At 31.2% G+C, this 23,130-nt stretch overlaps 1 protein-coding gene across 2 annotated transcripts in view; it reads left to right on the forward strand.

The window, feature by feature from the left end:
• Positions 1-23,130, forward strand: part of LOC148280228 (acyl-CoA Delta-9 desaturase-like) — a 64,292-nt gene that overhangs the window by 12,592 nt on the left and 28,570 nt on the right. The window contains exon 1 of one of the 2 annotated variants that reach the window (XM_088228696.1): positions 21,225-21,370. The exons of the other annotated variant lie outside the window; for it this stretch is intronic. The gene's annotated coding sequence lies outside the window, so the exon portion shown is untranslated. Of the gene's footprint in view, positions 1-21,224; positions 21,371-23,130 lie in introns of those variants that run through there. 2 annotated transcript variants of the gene reach the window in all.

The following is a 23,130-nucleotide window of genomic DNA, read 5'->3' on the forward strand; positions in this document are numbered from 1 at the left end:
TAGTTTAATAACAACACATGTGCCAGCCAGGATTTATAGACGGTACCACCTGTTTCATGTACCAATAAGTAAAACATCGTATGTTAATTGCAGAACTGTTGGTTTCCCAAATAAAATAAAATAATTAATTGGCCTATAATTTTACTTTATTTGTAAATATCGTTTTTTGTTGTAATGACTGCTGTTTTCTTTAAATAAATAAATAAATAAGTTATTTATAACAGCCGCAATTCGAAAATATTTGTATTAATTTTATTAAGTAAAAAAAATATAAATTTTTCATCAGTCTGTTTTTTTAGTTGGCTAGAAGATGTTTATTTTAGCAGTTAGTCCGCCAAAGTGCATATCTACATTTTTTTTTACTTGCAGTTTAAATAAATAAATACATTTTAAAAAACACAGCGGCTGCAACAGTTTCTATGTCCATCTCGGCACCTCAGCTACGTATTTTTTGTGCGCTTTTGACGTACGCACCAGCACATTCGCCCGTATCGAGAGACACAGAACGACTCACGAACGCGTGGGCATGGCCAGTGTGACGATTTCGTTACCAATACGTGCACCAGCATACTGGTGAACGTATTGACCAACGTGTAGAGCTGTCTTTAGATTTCCGGTAATGGCGGTATATATTTTTTTTCTAGTATCGAAAGTGATTATGTATTTTTCATAACTTTAATACAAACTATTTTAACTCTACCAGTTTTACATCCTTTTTTTACAATCGAAATATCGATATAAATTAGTCGCAAAACCGGAATCGAACCGGGTATTTATGAATATTGCGTAATTTTTATGCCCGACTATTGATCCACTAAAATTTTCCTACAAAAAACAATAAAACAATTTGCGCCGTGGCGCAGTTGGTTAGACGGCCAACTGTGAAACTGGCGTTGCGGGCTCGATTCTCCCTCGAGTTGCAAGAAAAAATCTAAAAAAAATAATTTTCTATTTGTCTGGGCGTTGTAGTATATTTTTCACTTTTCCTTCCATACCCTATCTTTTCTACCTGCTGACAAGCAAGACAAAAATAGAGGCTTAGCGGATTACTCCTTTAAAAATACAAAAAAAAGTTAAAGTATGCGTAATTGTGGAGATGTGGAAATCTGAAACAATAGGCAGAACGGTAAAGCAATCACCTAAACTGGCCAATGAAACTCTATAACCACTGTAAATGCCTAGATTTCCACATTCCCTGACAATAGCTTTATCTCGGTTAAGATAATTAAATAATTGTTTAAGGTATTTTTTTTTTTAATGCCAATCAACAGGTTTATAAAAGCCCTAACAGATTGGCAGTAATTAATATATATTATATGTTATATTTTGATTTATTACATCCACAAATTATGCATTATACAAACTTATGTGTTTATATTTTCTAGTCACATTTTATACTACTAAAATACCTTTATCTAAAAACAAACTTCAAATGTGGGTGGGTGTTGGCTTACGTATGTCCTTTATTATTTTATATATGAATTGAGTATTTTTCCCATGCGTTTCTTGTGTATATTGTATATTAGCTGTGAGTATAGTCTATTTGCAGACATGTTCGACCATTATGGTTTCTGAATAAAAATTCTCGGAATAGGCTGAAAGTTACATCAGCAATCTATTTTGTGTGTTTATTTACGAGAATTCCTAAATAAAATGGAAAACAAATCGAAAACGTGTTTCCTGGCATTTAGATTCGCACATATAAAATACGCAATGTCAGTTTACCGACAAATCTGAATTATTATCATAATGTCTGTAATAATATATGTTTATTGTAAATGTAAAATTGTTTTTTTTTTTACATGTCGCTTAATTGGTTATAGCAGAACATCGTCCAAGTAGGCTACGAGCTACGGCACTTGCTTCACGTGCACAGAACTATCTCCTGGCCTACATTTTAAAGAACTTTATTTCTAATCTACGGCTGAAATTTGTGCTACATTTTTTTATTGGCAATGGACCTTTCTTAAAAGATAAAATAAATCTTAATTCAACTTTTTCTTCTATCATAAGCCGGGCTGGCAATGAATATACATTCATAACAATAATGCATTAACTTTGTAGTCTTAACATTTTATTTTATATTTATTTATTTGGAAGTTCAACAAGGATACATAAAATACATACAATTTGAAAGTAAGCATTGCTAACATTCTTTATACACATATCCTCAATTATAGAACTCCACCATCTTTCATAAATTATATAAAATAAGTGTGTAGCTTAATTCAATCAATTTAAGTTATTATAAAGATTAAGTGAAAGATAAGAATAAAGATTGAGTTAAAAAAATTAAATTGAGTTAAACATAAGAAACTATTTTATTTTTTTAAAGAAAAGAAAAGAGAAAATAAAAACTTATAAGATGTAATAAAATAAACTGAAATTAATTTACAGACACATTATAAAGATTAGGCATTTGATTTAAGACACGTACTAATATTTTTTTATAATCATTTGCTCTATCGTGATAAATGTCAATGTTAACTTTTTATATTTTATTATAGAGTTTTAACATTCAAATCTTAATATTAAATGTTAATATTTATGTATACAGAGTGTTCACTAAACCCTGTCACATCCGAAACCACGAAGATCAGTATGAGCAAGAAGACATATTGGCACATTAAAATACTTTTTTAGAACAAATAAAATTTTGAAAAATAAAATATCAAAAAAAGCAAATGGTTCCAAAAAGTCTGATATTGCGCCGCGCTCCCCTCACTTCTCCCCTGCAGAAATATGCAACCATTTGTTTTTTTTTAAATATTTTATTTTTAAAACTTTTCTTTGTTCTAAATATTTTTTAAATATGCTATTATGTCTTCTTGCCCATACTGATCATCGCAGTTTCGGATTTGACAGGGTTCAAAGAACACCCTGTATAACCACTTACCGACTCCTCTATGTCTACCGATTCCGTCAGGACACTAACTACACTAAGACGCAAATCCCACTATACACCTTCACCATAGTAGTTGCACAAACATATAAAACCAACGTGCTGTCAGGGCACATGCTTTAAGTAGCTAACGCTAACGTGCACTGATTATAATCTGTAGAAAATGCTTTACAAAAATCAACAAATGGAAGAACTGAAGAAATATTCATATTCAAACATAATCAGAATGGTGTGTAAAGTGACATCAGCTAATGATATGTCGCAAGCCTTGTAAATCCTCAGACTTCCATAAATTTTATTTATTTATTTTGTAGATGATAAAAAATATTTTTTACCCCAAAATTTACCATTTTTTTTACAAATCCGATGTAAAAATGTCGCATTTGAACATTTAAAAAAATACTACTTCATCGTTTAAATAAACAAGAGAGATACGAAAATGATTATGGCGCATCTTTGATTAATTTTAATATGGAATCACTACAAAAAAGGCACCTTACATGTGATTTAATTTTTCTTTTCAAAATTCTCCAAAATATGGTTGATTCCGTTGTCCCTTTGATTTTTGATTGACCTTTTAAAAATATTGGTTTCCGTTGTCCTCTTCGCTATACCAGATTAAATTCCCTTTTTTATATACCAACTTGCAAAAACAATCATACCTCGAATTCATTCATTAGACGTACCTGTAGAAATTATAATGGACTCAGTATTGATGTAGACATTTTTAACTGCACGTTGCATTTATACAGAAAATTTCTTCATGGGGTTGATTATTTGGAATAGTTGCTGAATGTGCATCTTGAGTGGTTTATGCTATGTATATGGGCCGCATGTAATATTTATGTTAGTGTATGTTTTATATCTGCGTTCATGTGTGTGTGCGTGGAAGGCTCGGAGTGTGCATTCGGTATTTTTATTTATTACCAACGATAACCTCCATGCAAAACGCAAATGTTAACAATTATTCTTTTCTCACTTGAATTTCTTATTTATTTATTTTTTTGTCACATTTAATGTTTACATCTTTTACATAATTTATGAAAACTTAATTGGTCTTTTTATTTATACCTATTATGTATGACTGTATGTTATATGAATAAAATAAAATATCATGTCTTGTATCCTATATAGACTCGCGTTACATCATAGCCACACAAGAGTCAAAGAATTCTCAACTGTCAAAGAAAAATGAAATATGTTTAAACAATTGTTGTGCTTATTTTAACAATGCGCACAATGTGTACATACTGAATAGCACGTACAAATATTTTTTTAGAGTTTTTAAGTATTTCAAATACACGCCCTGTTAGTTTAACGGCGAGATAATTTCGAGTAAGGTTGCTAATTCCCATTTTGTGTTTCAGAGGATTTGATAAGATAAAATAAAGGACTAAAGATGAAAATAAAGGACATGCTGTTTTCATCAAAATGCTCTGCTATGGTTTCAGTTGAGACATTTAAAAAAAAAAGTAATACCCAACACATCGCTGTCGTTAATTAGGTCAGTAATAAAACTCTCAATATTGCATGTTGAAGTTCGATTGTTTTTTGTAGTTCCACTTTTACAGCGTCAATATCTAACTAATTTCGGTTTTTGGTCCACGTATTCGTTCACAAGCAACAATCCTTTTGGCCTGGGCATCAGAAACTGGGATAGAAAACGCGTATTGTATTATATTTAGGAGATATTTGTTTTAATCTGCTGATTTTGCAAACTGATTTCATTTTTCAAGAACATTTTCAAACTTCTTTTCTTATTTTCGTCGAGAGAGGCTTTAATACAGCGTTTACCGACCGTTTTAAGCCTGCGAACTGGTGAAAATAGGAGAAAAAATTGGCGGACCTTTACGCCGGTGTAAAAACTTTTATTTATGTAGTATTTTGTTAGGTGATTTTTAATATTATATTATAACGTATAGAAATAACAAATGGCGCAAATTTTAAAATAGTTAACACGTATTTCTGCGGACCGGCGCGGCGGCTGGGAAACGCTGCTTTAATATACATAATATTTTTTTTTTTTTTAAATAAAACGCTTTTTGATTTTTACCACATACGAGTTTAATATAATAACACTACTCGTTTCGGGTATTCTGAATTACCCATCATCAGATGTAAATATAAACCTTAAAAAAAGAACACCTGAAACTAGTAGTGTATTATATTAAACTCGTATGTGGTAAAATTACTAAGTGTTTTATTTTAAATAAATTGAAAATGTTTTTTCACAAAGTAAATTCTGAAACAATAAATAATATACATACAATGAATCTAAGTTAATGTTGGGTACGACAAGCTCTTCGTCTATAAACCATATCGCAATAATCATTTTAATTATGTTTTTGAATTATTTTCTGTATTGATTTCAATGATTCTATTATTTTGCATATTTGATTATGCATGTCAGTAAATTTGTGTAATTTATATTTTAATCTGATTATACTTTATGTTGTCTTCTTTGGTATGTTATTATTTATTATTTTATTCTGAATTTTTCTGGATTATAATTTACTTTATTTTACAATGTGTTTTTTATTCTTGTTAATTATTATGGCTTAACACGGGCACGACCTAAAAAGTCTCACATTTGTGAATATGTAAAGTAGTGTAATTTTGAATGAATAAAATAAATAAATGAATCTAAGTTAATATAGGTATGACGAAATATTGTCTTTTATTCTCGATTTCAAAATAGGGGACAAGATCCATTTTGGGTCTAAAAAAGAGAATGCACATTAAAATAAATAAATAAAAAAGGAAGTCTGGCAACCCTAATCTCAAGGGAATTTTCTAGCAACAAACCAATTTTTCATGTAATCATCTATTTATGAGAAAATGTATTTTAATTGCCTTGATTAGTGTGTACCTATGATGTAAGATTGTTTTCAATTAAATTTTGGTGTTTATTTTGGATTTTGTAATCACTGTATTCAATTCAATTCATTTATTTCAACTATAACATATACATTACAAACATATATTCAATATGTACATATTATAAAAAAGAAAAAATACATGAAAGAGACTCGTGTCAAAGTAGTAGGAGAATCCTGCTCCGGAAAACCCCTTCGGATACATGGAACAGATCAATATCCAGAGCGATGTTGTTCAGCATAGCGGTACCCCTTCCAACAGGCATAACCATAGGCATGGCATGTTGGTCCTGTATATCGGAATATGAAACAATCTATGCGGACGCTGTCTTAGGTAATTAGCAGGAACATGCAAACCAATGCTCATCAAAATCTCAGAGTTATCGATCATACCGCGCAACAATCGATAAAAATGTGTAGTCAAATACACATTCCTTCTAGTCTCTAAACTGTTGTAGCCAAGCATACCCTGGAGAAGCTCGGTCGGGTAGAGCCAAGGATAATACCCGCACTCTCTCATGTAGAGATATCTCAGAAACTTCTTTGGGATTTTCTCTATCATAAGAGAGTACTTCAGTTCATGTGGCCCCCAAATCATCGAGCCACTCTCGAGTCTACTTCGCACTAAGGAGTTTTAAAGCGTTCTTAGTACGCGGGTATTTTCGAAAACCCTGGCAGTACGCAGAACAAATCCTAACATCTTCATTTTTAACATTTTTCTTGTAATGGTTTGTAACATAACTGTCACATTATGCTGTACATTCCGGGCTCTCGCCGTCCTGAGAAGTCTTCGCTGACGATCTTTCGGTTTCGAAGAGACGCGGGATTGATGCGACAGGAGGGAGTGCTGGTTGGCGACGGGTCTCCTGGGGCTCTTGTGATGTCCACATACTCCACGCTTAGAAGCGGATGTCTATAAATAAAGAAAAATAATGATTTTTGAGAATAGGCAGAGTGGCGAATGCTACGCTTAAAACCGTCTATAGATCATTGTAAATGCGTTGTCTTTCTCAAAAAGGTTCTCATGTCTGTTGAGATATTTGTCAGCATAATAAATTGAATTATATAAGCTTTCGTGCCTTAATTTTACTGTATCTTGAATCTTCCGTACATCATATAACCAGTTTTTTATAGTAAAAAACGTGCCATTGACATTGCATCTTTTTTAATCAAGGTCATAGCATACATAATGTAGGAAGTACTTGTCAAACTGGCAGCTGGTCATCTTTACACGCCATTTTGGTTCTCCGACTCGGTGATCTTTCTTTGTGAATATCAACTGTTCACGAAACTTTGTTGTGTCGAGATTGTGTGATGAGACCTAACAGGATTATAATAAAAAAGAATCACTTTCTATAGTTATAAAAATACTTCTATTTTTCAAAGCGCTAAAAAAATAGAAATCAATAATTAATAAAACGGGTCACGCATTCAACAACGAATCAAGATGATTGGCTAAATATCTCGACATAATTATTATAATTGTCCATCAGAACAAAGGCAAAAACTATTTTTTATGATAAAAAAGTATATGATTTTTTAAAATAATTTTCATTTTATTTTATAATTTTTTCACTCCTATAAGGCTTTTTCATACGTAAAAGTTATATAAACCAATATACAGTACAAATAAATAAAAGATAGATCATTGTTTAGAAATACACATAGTTAGTATAGAAAAATATAAAGAAGCTGTAAAATAGGTAAACATTTGTATAATATACTAACAATAAAAATTTAGATTAACAAATAAAATATAAATATACGTTACGTAATGAAATACAGTTTAAAGCAACTAGGTACATTATATTATCATACAATATAAACAGAATATTAAGTTTGATATGGAACATACACATTGATTTTAAAAATTTACATGACTCGTTAAAGGCATCGATTTTGTTAACATATTTGTTCACAAGTATATGCATCTGTACTACTGGTGAATTCGCGCTGTTATTGGTATTAAAAAAAGTTTTAATATAAAGAACTACTTTAAAGTGAAGTACGTCACAAGTTCTTTAGAATCAATCGGTCAATTACAGCATTGTTATGTGTTGTGATATATTTCCGGTTTACAATAGGCATTTTTTTAACGTTAAGTGTATTTTGATGCTATGGGGTTCTACTTTTAAATATCAGGAGAATTTCCGGACTATCTTCTGCCGTCACGGGCGGAGTTATTTAAAAATAACAAAACTTCAAAAAAATCATTGCCATCATAAAACGATAAAATATAAATTTTTTTAATCACTGAACTTCCTCATTAATCAATTATGTACTTAACAGCTGTTTACAATTCGTCATTATCGTCATCATTTGATCTCCTCATTATTCCAAATATATTTTAAGAATTGAAAGAATTCAAATAAATATTTGAAATCACCTAAATTATCAATAACTATAAAGAAGCTGCAGTACATCACAAAATCGATACTCTGTAATCAATTAGGAGAATTCATACATTTGCAAATGAATAGCAAATGACGTAGATATATTTAATATAACACTTTTGAATTTTAAAAAGCAGTGTATAAATTTATTATCTTCAAATTTTTAATCCAGTGCCTTTATTGAAATCATCTGATAGAAAATAATCATAACTTCAATAAAGGCACTGGATTAAAAGTACTTCATATTGTAAATAAAATATTAAAATTAGACAACTTAGAAATTTTAGAAATTTAAAAAGCGATTCATAATGAGAAAATAATAATTAATAACCAAATAAACAATATTTCTTTTAGTCCTCTCCTGGCTTACTTCGAAAATAATGATATCAGATTACCACCCGTGTAAGAAAAAAAACACTTGATTTATTGGGTCCACGTGTAGTATTTAGTGAACATGATAGAAATAAAATAAAAAGGAATCAATTCATTAGTTACGTAAACCTTGACAAAGAAGCTTGTTTACTTTTAAACCGGACGGTGAGAAATAAAAATTAGTGGTTAAAAACAAAGTTGTTTTATTTATTTTATTATAAAAAACTTTTTCTTTTATTTAAAAAAAATTATTTCATTTTTTTTTCACGTGTGGAATGATGCGGAGTGGCATTTTAAAGGTACGCTTTTTTTCTTCTTTTTTTGACATTGTATTTATTAATGTATAGAAAACTATAATTGGCCTATAATTTAGTTTATTTGTAAATATTGTATTTATTCTAATGATGGCTGTTGTTTTCTTTTAATAAATAAATAAATCATTCCATTTCTACACCTAATAACGCATAGGGCACTTTTTTGGTATACCAACCGCAGCATCTTGATTGAATTTTGTACACGAAGGTAAAATGATCAGTCTTGTCCTATTCCGGAGACCATGAAATGTTGCAGTGAATATCGCCCATCGATGAAATATATCACGCAAACCTTGCCGGGAATCGAACCCGGAATGTCAGGCTTGGCAAGCAAACGTATTTACCAGTGGCCACGAAGCAGACTAATCTCCACTCAATTTTTCTTTCCAAGGTTTTTACCTGTTAGTAGCCACCAAGTCCGAATAGTCGTCACACACAGAATTGTATTCATTAATTGCAGCCGGATACGAAAAAAAAATTAACTTCCACTAAATATGTATTTATATCATCACCATTCCATGTCCGCTCCCTAGTTGGAGCATATGGTATATACAAAGAGCCCCTATGCAAATCTATCGGCTGCCAACTCCTTTGTGTCCTCCCAAGTCATGTTCTCGTCCCGAAGTTCGGACAAAAACTGCCGACGAACAGTCAGCAGTGAACGTCCAGGACGTCGAGAACTGATGCCTTGTAAAATAGGCAAGCGTGGTTAAAACTCTCAGGAGGCATCCGCAGTACATGGCCATGCCAACCGTATCACCTCCGCTTGATGACAGTTGTCACCGGAGTTTGCTATATTTATATAAAGTTACTTTATTTAAAATGATAAAAAAATAAAATATTTATCCTGTCAGATTACATCTCTCTAATTACATAGACTGCATGATTGAATGTCAATTTTATCCAAATCAAAATATCACAATTAATACCCCCTAGCTACTATCAATAAAAATATAATTTTCATTTATAAGAATATTGTATTGATTTGATTACTATTTTGTCCAGTAATTTGTTTTTAATCTTACAATCACTTTTTAGATAACATGTTTTGTATTATTGATTGAATCGGCATTAAATTTGTGGAATGACATAATTAAAATATAAAATTGATAAAAAACTTTGTTTTTAGACCGCTTGAGTTTATTTTGAAGCACCACTAGTTTCGGAATACTCAGTACCTTCCATCTAATAACACCTGTAGATGGAAGGTTCTGAGTTTTCCGAAACTAGTAGTGATTGAAAATAAACTCAAGTGGTCTTGAAAAAAAGTTTTTTATTAATGATATATTTTTACAATTTGGTAAGAAATCTTTTTTATATTGAGCATCAAGATAAGATGTGAACGAATACTTTAAATTAAATTCTAATTGCTGAAAACAACACGAGAAAGAAATTTCAAAGAACTAAAAAGGTTTGGTTGGGTGGAAGATATTTCTTTCAGTAATAAGCCCGCCAAAGTGATCTTTATTCTTGTACTTGAAGTTTTAAATGAATAAACAAATATTAACAGTGAAGCAATTTTTAAAATAAATTTAGTGAGTAGTGAACAAAGAAAAAAATTAACATTACACTCTCTTAATAAAAAGGACTCTAATCAGTTTTGTATAATATGATAAAATATGTATTGTACCAAAGGATAAACCACGAGAGTCATATTTAATGAAATGTTCAGGAAACAAGATTTTGTGATTGGCAATTTCATAAACATCATAACTTTTAAACTAAATGAGATAATTTCAATCTATAATTTTTTTTCAGTGTAAAATAATTATTTTTTGATAAAACTTGTAAAAGCAAAAATTGAAATAGCGTATCTGGGACTATTTATGTTTTTTTCATTAAAAATAATTAGACTTTAGAATTTTTTTTCAACTTAAAAAAGTATTTGACTTCGGTATTTTATTCACGTATACAATAGCTTATTTCAATTATTTCTACATTTTAAAAAAAAGTAGACTTTTGTGTTTTATCCTCTAAGTTACAGATGTTATAATGTATAATTTAAAATGCAAATCGTAAGTATACAAGGAAATCTGGCCAAGTATTTTTTTACAATATTTAGATATTTTTACCAAATTTTGCTGGGCGTTGAAAGAATAACTAAGTCCGCCTTAATCTCAAAGTTTTTTTAAAACAAAACTGATCATTGTGTATTGATTAAGTTAGTGTACGAACATCTGCTACAGTAAATATTGACAAAATCAAAACACTTCCATACTAACACAATATTTGACATTATTAATCTTTTTTCAGTTCAGTGCCGAAATACGGCGTTTATTGACGAAAAAATTTAAGTATATAAATATTTGCAATACAAAATATAAAAACACAAGTGTTTCACGTGTAAACATTGCAAAATAATATTCCTAGCAGCTTCACTAGATACAAAAATAAATGTTCTAAAAACTATTAGTTTGTGACTATGCAAAAATTGTCATCTTTATTTGCCAACAAACAAGAATTCTGACTTGTCCAGCTTTTTTTGTATGCTCACAATATGAACATAATATAAATCTATATATTTTTATGTATATTGTTATCCAAATTGTGAATATATTTAGTATAAATGCAAAAATTTCCTCACAAAAAATCTCCCTTAATACTATTCCATAGAAAATAACATTTCTATGGTATTTTTCGGCGCCATCAATCTTCGTCTAGCAGAGAAAACTCACACCAAAGTATGTTAAAATGGTTTATAACTCCAGAAGGTATGGTTCCTACCATCGCTGTATTATTAGAAAATTATAAAAGGATTTTACTACGAATAATCATATTACTGGTTACGAGTATAATTATTTTTCACGCTTAAAAAGTTACTTAAAATACTTAATAAAAATAGACAGGAAGGACAACCGGGGCTTAAAAATCACATAAAAATATTGCACAACCCATAAAACATGCACTTTGGTATTTTGGATAGTTAGGTGAATAGGTAGATAGATACCGGTCTCAAAACATTTGCGGTGAAGGCGTATTTTAGTATTAACACGTTAATGTAATGAGAGTCCTGATGAAGAGACCGTTACGTTTCGAAACCGGTAGACATTATGTCATTTCCCTTTATGGTATTGAAAATGTAGAATAATAACTCTGAAGTAAATTAAACTTAGTTTATTATACTTACTCGAATAAATATTATTACTAGTTGGGCTCTAAGTTTATGACTGTTCAGTAGCAGTCAAATCTAGAATGAGCTTGCCAGGATATGTGGGTATGCACTGTATGTAGATTACTATAGGTATGTTATTGTTATCAACAAAATACTTACACCTTGCACATTAAAAAGTCGATATGTGATTATGTACTAAAATCGTAATAAAAACAGCCAAAATTTAAAAATAAATACACCCCACGCGGTATTAGCGTCGAAAAGATCTACGAAAAGCAGGAAGATCTCTAAATAACAGTGACACAGTTGGGAACATAAAAATAGGTTGATTGCTTAAAATATAAATATTACCCTCTGGAATCAGTTGTTTTTATTGTTTTTACCGGGAATAATCCAGAATCACCGTAAAAAAAGCCTCTATATCGGGTCCACCAAAACCCTTTGGAATGTTTTTTTTATTATTATTGTTATGCAAAGTAACCAAATGCACGTTAATAGGGGACAATCAATAAAATGTATACGTGGCGTGGGCCATATGAGCTTGCTAATATTTTTTAACCACACGCCATTTGTATACCAAATGTTCCCCATAGTAATGCTCGCTCTTTTATTTATTTTTATCAGAAGCCTAAATAAAAGAACCTTTTCAATAATGCCTAATACGTATTAGATTGTTATCAGAAATGGGGGTTTCGACTTTCTATTAAATAACCCAACCTTATAAAACGTGTATACGTAGTTTTATATTTTACCGCACGTAGAAGGAAGCTTTTTGGCTACCATGCCTAAAGTCGCAGGTAAGGCTTTCAGTCTCGACGCAAATTTATTGATTTTTTTAAATTTCACGACATTTCAATACTTTTTTTTTCTTTTTTTTTAGTTTCAGTGCTGTAGTTATTTGCTGCGTTTATTTGATATTTTAAAATACATATTACAATTCGTTACCCACTAAGTCTAAAGACTTTTCGGTGGGACACATTTTTTTTATGACAGGTTTATTTTACATTTTTTAATTTACAATCTACAAATTTCTTTATTAACAGGTACTAGTATTTAGAAAATATTTCTTCAATTCTTTTATTTTCATTTGAAGATCTTTCATGTTAATGATGGTTTGTAGGAGATCATTGAACAACCTTGGAATAACGCAATTTAACGTTCGTCCTACGAAGTAATTTGTAATTCGGGGAACGATCAGGGAGCCCTTAGTTTTTGATCTAGTGTTGTGAGTGTGGGAAACTCTTTTTTTATATTTTGGATCAACAAAGTTATCTTAAATCAATTTGTAGTCACAAAGTTGTTTTACCGGTAGGACATAACAGAATTTAATATACACCTTCGCCCATTTATTTCGCCTTACAGATTATGTTATCTGGTACAATCCTCTTGAACAGTCTCACCTGACTATCATAAATTTTACCTTGTTGGGAATATTTGATACCAACGATAATTCGTATAAAAAAATAGTGAATGTAGTTAATAAATTACATCATAGCATAATATTTATTAAACTTTTTATTAAAATTAATACAAAACATACCAACCAACTATCCCCAAACATACATGGATCACAATGAGGAACTTCAGCCCTACGGGAAATGGGATCCAAAAAAGGTTTTCTTGCGCGCGGTAAAAATTAGAGCATTAAATTGTAACGCAAAGATTCTTGGAAATGTACGGAAAAAATAAAAAAAAATATTTTAATAAAAACGCACTACTTTGAATAACGTCACTGGTTCATGTGAATCAACCTATGATCTGAGAGCTATGGAAGATTTCCGGTCTGCTTGGCGCTTATGGACCAATGGGAAGAACTGAATAAGAATAAGCGGAAATGAACTTTTGACGTACACGCGCAGATTTTTCAGAAATACAAAACTTTTAAAAATCGTAGCGCTGATAATACGATCTATAAAAATAAAAGTCTATTATCAAATAAAAAAATAATAAAAAACCACTTAACTTCCTCGTTGCTTTACTAAAATAACAGAAAAATCTTATTTAATCAACAACTAGTTAAGGGTGAAGTCGGCTAGCAGCCAGCAGCCATCATACTCCAAACAGAGCTTAGTCGAAATAATCGAAATACGCCGCTATGAGGAAGTTCAGTTCTACAAGAAATTGGATATGAAAAATATTTTCTTACGCGCTGTAAAATTGGAGCATTTAAGTGTATGGCGGTTTTTCTCGAAAACAATTGACCGATGATAGATTGTTGCGATAAATTTCCTGTTTCCGATAAGCCAATAAAAATATCATAAAAAAAACAACTTACCAATCAGCAGATCTCTCCGACTAGAGCTTGTAACGTCTCTGGCGGAGTAATACCAAAACTTAACAAAATCAACAACAACAGTAAGGTAACAACGGTAGGCAGAGAGGATAGAACGCCACATCACTATACCTTTGCATACAGATCTCGCTTCCTTTACATCCATAAATCTTCTCATGCACGCGCCTCGATTATTCCAACTTTTGACATGTCCATCTTTAAGTATTTGAGCAATGCCATGTCTTTCTCGGTCTTCCTCTATTTCTGCATCCATCAACATTCGCATTGTAAATATTCTCAGTCGTTCTTTCGCTGTCCGTTCGCTCTACATGTCCAAACCAGCGCAGAGCTCCTTTCTTGATTTTGTCGATAAAGTACTATCTCAGACTTACATAATAATGTACGGATCTCAATATTCGTACATCTATCGTGCATAGTTTTACCACACATTCGCCCGAGAGATCGCATTTCGATAGCATTCAGCCTACTTTCATCCCGGTTTTTCCAAGTCCATACTTCGCTCCCATACATCAGGGTCGGGACCAGGACTCCATGTGCTAATTTTGTCTCTTGCGACCAACATTTATTTGACAAGGTTGATTTAAGTGCACCGTTCACTCTGTTCCCGGCACTCACCCTCCTTTCAATATCTTTCTCAATCATTCCATTCCTAGTAAACATACTTCCCAGGTACTCAAATTCCTGTAATTGTTTTAGTATAACCCCATTCACAGTGATTTCACATTTAGTCATACTTTCAGTTCTTTCAAAAACCATCACATTCGATCTATCGACATTCATCAGCAAATCGCTTTCCTTGCATACATCGTAGACCTTTGTTACCAAGAATCGAACAATACGAAACATACAATTTTGGCTTAGTTCGATAGTCTTTTAACAAATATATATATATATTTTTTTAAACCACTGAACATTCTCATTGGTATACTGATGCAGAGCCCTATGTAACATAAGCACGAATATAGGTATAAAAATAATGTATTTTTAACAGTAATCGTTTTTTGAATATCTGAATAAATTGATAGTTTTAATACGATGTATTTGAATTGTAAAAAACATCACACGTAATATTACGTACGTACACTGAAAACAATAGTTTTTTATTACAGGTACCTACGTCAATTATATCAGTCGTGTGACCTTTTCTATTTGTCAGCGGCACCTTACTTCCTCACTCACATGTGGCCTTTTTGCGTGCATTTAATTATCCGTTTTTCTGTGCCGTATTAATTAATACTCACAAGCACAAAAAATCGTTACTTTAAATAATTTTTCATATACCACTTAAAAAGCGTATCAAAAAATACGAAAATTTAACAGTGGAGTAAAAATCAATCTTAAATAATTGTTCTCTCTCCGGGCGGGCGAAGAATACTGTTCTGAGTGTGAACAGGAACGAGAACCCTACCTGCGGTGCTGTTCTGAGCCGCTCTCGCGGCCGTAGAAAACACTGTAATGAGATAAAAGTTTGGAATATCACCCCCGGACGAGCGTTTTTGACCCTATTACTGACAAAAACACTATCGACGTCTCAGTATCGAGATTGGCAGGTGAACGCGCCAACTATTATTTCTGTCAGGCCTTTGATGAAAGTGCCTTAAAATTGTCTTTAACTGGAAATTCTGTAAAAAGTCTGTCGGGCTTTTTGTTGGCTATTCTCAGTAAGGCTTTTTGTACTTTCATTAATGTGGTTTGACTTATTTCTCCTCATCTTATTATTCCGTAATTGATAATTGATTTTGCTTGAGTATAGTATACATTAATTAACTTAGTTTTGTTTAGAATGTTTTTAAATATATATATATATATTAATTTTTTGACGCTTTTTGTGACAACTTGATAAGTACAAAAGTATATAATCTGATACTTGGGTTAGATATATATATATATATATATTAGATATATATATATATATACAGGGTCTTCTTTAAACCCTGTCACATCCGAAACCACAATGATCAGTGTGGACAAGAAGACATATAAGCATATTTAAAAAATATTTAGGACAAAGATTTTTTTTTTAAATAAAATATTTTAAAAAACAAATGGTTGCGTACTTCTGCAGGGGAGAAGCGAGGGGGGCGCCGCCGCGCGGTTGACGGTATATCAGACTCCCCCCCCCCCTCTCCTTGTTTCTCCCCTTTAGAAGTAAGCAATCATTTGTTTTTTTAAATATTTTATTTTTGTAAATTTTATTCGTTCTAAAAATTTATTTTAATGTGCCAATATGTCTTCTTGCTCTTACTGATCATCGTGGTTTCGGATGTGACAGGGTTTAATGAACACCCTGAATAAACATTTGGTTTTAAACCTGGAATATAAAGCGTTTATAATGTCCGCCACATAATCGCCATCAAGTGAAGAGGATTTAGTACCCTGGTAATTTTCAAGTAATTGCTCAAATATTTCCACCCTCATTCTACTCGTAAAATATTTTTTGTTATTTTTTATGCTCTCTTAATTCAGCTTCTAGAATTGCCCATTGAGAGAAGCCTTTGACTGTTTTAATGATGTTCCTAAAAACGATGTTACTGTTTTATCGCTCCGCGAATTGATTCACACACAAGCTGTTTCCACGGCATCCATTTTCAAATGACGCGGTAGCGGTTTTTTACCCGCAAAATCTATTTACTCTTGCGGGAGCGAGTTTACACGCGGGTTGAAACTCCCGCGTGTGCGCGCCTGGCCTAAATATTTTCTTTCCTTGCTACGAGGTGGGTAACCTCTATGGTGGTGGTGGTGGTGGTATATTCTCCGCTTTTTTTTTATATAATACAACTTCTGACGTCATGTTTACTGATTAACGTCACCAAACCCATACTCAGCATACCAACATGTAAACTAACCTCTAACTGACCCCCCAAAACATTAACGCCACTGGACGTCATCGTGGAAATAGTAACCTCGGCTTTAATTTAAAAATATTTGCTAATGTAGATAATAATTACCATACAATTTATCCCATGATTTAAGAAAATTTTCCAAGCGTGTTCAGTTTGTACACCTTTTCGGCCTCCGCAGTATCCGCAAAATTTTCACGGAGGTCACGTAGAATAAATATTATGAAATCATTCGTCAATATTTTGTATTTTGGATAAATTTATAGTTTTAATTTATAGCAATTTAAGTATGGGAAATGCAAATTTACTAAATCAATACATAAATATAGCACTTGTTAATCGATCGTAGGTCTTTCATAGTTCTTAATTGAGTAAATAAGTTTTAAAAAAAACGTTAATAATGAAAACAATTTTTTAAAAAATGATAAATTTTAAATTATAAAATTGTGTATCTGAAAATCATTTATAACTATGAAAAAGTATGTTTTACATAAATATGTAATTTCATTGTTTTGCTCCCCGCTGTTATACGTTATTAAAATTATTTGTTTACTAATTAATACTTAATGGCTTATTGAAACAATATGACGTTGCTTATTGTCGGTTCAGGCATGGGAATTTTCCGTAATTTTTTATCTATTTAAAAATTTACCAACTCATTTTTCAAATAATCTGACTCTGGTAAATTATAATTACAGACAGTGTCGTTGTTTTTCTGCAATATTGCATTTAAATATTTTCATAATTGAATAAATTATGGGAATATCCATAAAAATGCATTACTGACTTAAATGTGCGCAATAAGGTTAAATTTGATATAAACCTCAATTATTTTCATCGAAGAGCTTGCGATGGACGCAGACGCAAGCGTCGCGACCTCCGCCGCGACGCTTTAGAACTTCACTATCACTGACCGAACATGCGCGCATACCGTACATTCACGGTGACTGGACCACTGTGCACGTGCAAACCACGAGCCCATTGCGTGATATCGCATGATTGGCCCATTTCACACCACGGCAAAAATCTACACGGCATGATAAAATACAATACGGTGGATCGATATTTATTGTTTTACAAATTTATTTATTTAATGCCTGGCAAACGCAATAACCAGTACACTATGAGACCGACTAAACTCCAGTCGATTCCCTTTTGCAGGATTTTTATCTGAGAGTACTCGCTAAATTTAGGAACATACAATAATATTAAAATAATGAAAATAAGTGCTTCGACACGGGTTTTGCCCAGTGACGTGTTCATATGGAAAAGAAAATATATCAAGTTTTATGTGAAATAAATAAATAAATGATTTTCATAAAATTATCATTCAAATCTCTTTTGTTAAGTTTTATTATATTATTTGAATCGGGTTGTGGTCCCGTGGCCTAGTGTTGTTGACTCACGGATCAGAGATCCGAGGTTCGAACCCACTCTTCCCCAACTCGATTTCCATTTTATAATAGTGAGTTATTTACAACTCGTTTAAAATAGTCACCAAAATTAAAATATTTGTGTAAATTATAAGAACGCCAATATTTTTTTAAAAATAATATATTAACCAAGGCGTTTTTATTGATATTTTTATAAAAATCATTAACTATGGAGTTTTATCTATTAAAAAAAACAAAAAATTTAAATATTATCATATTTAAATATGTACAAACGAATCTAATAAATGACAATCCACTATAATTTTACCGTGCCGTTTGGATTTAGATGTTATGTGTGAAATAGGCTATTCTCCGTTGGATTGTCGGATATCACGCGGCTGGTTCGTTTATTTGGAAATTCTTGTAATAATGAACAGACTTTAGATACATAAAATACATTCACATGCAAACTCTAATCGCACTGCGAAATTATCTTCGAGAAAATAAGCCACTCGCACTCGCTTACAACGTGCACGGATTTAACGACGCCCGCTTATAACGAACACTTCCTAAAAAAAGTCTGGTGTTATTGAATTTAATATATATACAGGTGCAAAGATCAAATAAATCAAGTTTAATGGCTCATATTTGTATATAAGGAAGAATCGATGCATTGTTCCTACGTCATAGCATTATATTTTATTCTCAAGTGTTTAAAAAAACCACTCAAAAGTATGTAAGTATGTAAAGTATGTAATAAGCTGTTTTTTAAATAATATTATAAATGTATCAATAGTTAAGTGTCACTGTTGTAAAGAAAAAACTAATTAATAGTCATGTCTGAAAAAAGTTTTTTATAGTTTCAATAAATTCATGCCAAATATAAATTATTAAAATTATGATAACAAACTTTCAAGTCGAAGTATTTTGTTTTAAATTTATATATTAGTGTTATAAAAACATTTTCAAAATATTACATTCATAGCCTAGTGATATTTTCAAATTACTACTACATTTTCTTCAAAATTAAGAACGGTAATTTTCTAGTCTTAAGCAGTGGAGCCTTCGAGAAATTGATTAAATATTTGGAAAATGTGTTTATAAAGTATAAAATATAGATATCGCTTTTAAAAGTAAATCCTACTGAAAAAATACACATCGCATATCCAATAAAATATAGTCAACTAAAACGGGTTTTTAGTTATTTATATAGAATAAATTATAAAAAACTCATATATTTATGATAAAAAATCAACATAATTCCAGCTTTATGATTTACCCGCTTGACAATTTTAAACTTACACTACTAAAATCAGTCGCAAACAAACGCTACCATTCATACTTGAAATATTTTCTTTATGACAATGGAAATATTCTATTTAAAAAATATGTATGCGAGAGGAAAACTACAGTAGATATGATGAAATTCAGTTTCCCAAACCTAAATTTTCGTCCTCTTTTACGAGGCAGAAAACAGAATCTCCTAATTTATTTGATAACAAAGATAAATGATTATTTTTTATTATAACGTCACACCACATTAAAGGTAAACAACAGTAAATCCATAATACGACTGTTTTGACTCCCACCATATAAAATAAAAATAATTTGACTACCAGAAAAAAATCACAGTATTAATCAAAAATACCGAACTACTTATTTTTTACTAAACATTATAAAACAGAATTTATTTCCTGAAAAAAAAACTTACTTATTTACTATTGGTTTAAATTTTGCGTGACAATAAATGCATAAACAGTTTAACCTTGTGTTGATATCTAGGCACCCTTTTACATTTAATTATTTAAAAAAACATTTTACTGTATTCTCTTTACAAAAAATATTAATAAGTTTTTTTACTAATTGCAAAATAGTGTTTTTTTCTATCCTGGAGATTTTTTTTTTGGATTTGATGTTGTATTCTCATACAACATTATATGTTGTACCATAAAAGCATTTAGGGGTAAATAAATGTATCTCCATTTTGAGCATTAAAATATCTGATATATGAAGAAAATATTACAGCATTAAGAACACAAAAAAATTAACATATAATTCTAAACGAATTAACTTTAAAGCCTCTAAATAGTACAGGACGTTTGCAGCATAAAAAATCACTAATTTTTCTCCTGTAAAGTGGTTTTGTACTGTGGTTTACCTTTCGCATACAGAATCGTTATAGCATTTTTAAGACAAATCTAAACATTTATATGACACATCGGTATTGAAAAGAAAAACAAAAACAACTCAATGAAAAATACGTGGTTCAAGACGTGTTCATTTAGTTTTTTAGATTTCTTGGAAATTCTTTTTTTTGTTGTTGTTATGACTCTATTATTTTTTCAAATGTGCGACATCGCGACTGTTATTTTAAAAAATGACGTTTTAACCCTAAATACCGCAATTTATCATTTTAAAATTTGGTGTCAAAGTGTTGATATTTTCAACCTTTATGAAAAAAGTGGGTAATTCTGTTATTATATACCTATTTTAAAATAATGTTATTAAAACATTGGTTTGTAATTTAAGTACTGTAGACGGGTTTAAATTCCATCAGTCTATATCGTCGTCTATACATTTTTTTGGGGTAGTATTCTTCTGGTTTTGGTTGCGTTCGGTTCACGCGTAAGGCACCGGGGTCCAAAGAGCATCGTCTAAAGGTCGGAATATCGTGGCCCGCAGATTACGCAAATATAGATTAGCAGCCATCAACACCACTATATATGAAGAAGCTAATAGATCCGAAAGCGCAGTGTTACGAAATCACTTCCACCGGGCAGTGCTTCTAAAACCAGAACAACCCTTCGGCCGCCATTACTCAAAACATGATACTGTGACAAATGAAAGTTTTTATTGATTGTGCATCTTGGGAATAGTGATTCGGTTATTAAAACGGTGAGTTTTCTCATGTTAATTTAACGGCCGTTTTAATTACTTATTTTTTTTAATAACATTACCAAAAACATTTTAGTTGTTTTTATTATTTGAAGTCTTTAAAGCTTCTATTTTTTATTTATGAATTGCGCGATCATATTGTATTATTAACACTAACATTTTATGTACACGCTATTGACGAAGTTCTATTATGAATTGATCGAATGATAAATTCTAAAAAATCGAATTATAGATATCCGAAAAATGAGCAACATTTTAAACTTTATTTACTTGCCTGTTGTGAAATGGTATAAATGTTCAATAATTTTTATTTTCTTATTTATGTTTAAAGCATCAACTTTCTAGTCAACCATTTTAACTAATGTTAGTAAATATTAGTACATAACCACTTACCGGCTTTTTTAGTATACCAGTTTCGAGACGTACCCGTCTCTTCGTCAAGACACTCACTACACCAACATGCAAATACTAAAATACAGTAGACTAAAAAAGTCGGTATATTTTTTAAATAAAACATTAAAAAGTTCGTGGTACTAAATTAATAAAACGTTATATTAAGGTTGATTCATCATGTTAGTTCAAACGCAAAACGAGGGAGATAACCACAGCGGTCAAGACAGTTTTATTGGATTTTTTTCTACCACTTACACGAAAATAGTTCGGTAATTAATAAATCGAAGTCGTTTTTGTGTTAACAGTTCAAATAATCCCGCAGAATCAGAAATATTATTACGGTTTTATTAGCGGAGCAAATATTATGCGCATGCCAACTGCGCTGAACTAAAAAACCAAAGATATAAATTTTGAAAATAAAGTTAGCCGCTGCGTTTTTTTATTATTTATCACATTAGCGGCATTAAAACAATGCCGTTCTTCTACAGTGCTTATTCTATCGTTCGTATTGGATATCTCGCCATGATCGTAGAACAACGACGCATGTGATTGAATTCGACTTGACATGAGAGCGATTTAAAAAATACTTGACACTATATTTCGCAACTTGACAAGTACAAAAGTATATCATTTGATACTTGGGTTAGTAATAAATATATATTTTTTAAAACCTGGAACATAAAGCCTTTATATAACCTTTTCAAGATCAAATATAAAAGGCAGTCAGTGTCGCATTTTTCGCACATCCGTCGTGGTTCTACGATCACGACGATCATTCTTTTAAAAGATGGCAAAACCTGTCATTTTTCAATAAATTTTTATGGAGAACAATTTTAAAGTTTAATGGGCTCTAAAATATATGAATTTTAGTTTATAAACCAAAATGTAGTGTCAATAGATCCATTGAGCATTTTTTTCACCAAAGCGTGTTTACACAAAATGCTGAAAATACGCCTAAAAAACGACGTATCATATTTAAGCATCTTCCAACAGCTGGAACACTTCAAAACATTATCAAAATACCTGCAGGTATTGAAATTTTAGTTACTCGTAGTATAATATTAGTCAAAAATACTGACATACACAAATATAACACCAGACAACAACAACACTATCATATTGAAAAAGCAAAGACAAACACAGGACAGTCAAAAATACTACATAATGGACTTAAACACTACAACGACCTACCTTACTACTTGAAAACTTTTACTGGAGACAAATTTAAAATCAATCTGAAAAAGCACATGATGACTGAACTAACTAGACTAGACGAGACATAAAATGACTTGACAATATTTAATTTTATAAATAATAATGTAACCCTAACGGGTTTTTTTAAATTGTAAATAAATAAAAAAAATAAA

The sequence above is a fragment of the Micrasema longulum genome, unplaced genomic scaffold (assembly GCF_059751315.1).
Source record: "Micrasema longulum isolate JH-2025_06_02 unplaced genomic scaffold, ASM5975131v1 h1tg000604l, whole genome shotgun sequence".
Taxonomy (NCBI): domain Eukaryota; kingdom Metazoa; phylum Arthropoda; class Insecta; order Trichoptera; family Brachycentridae; genus Micrasema; species Micrasema longulum.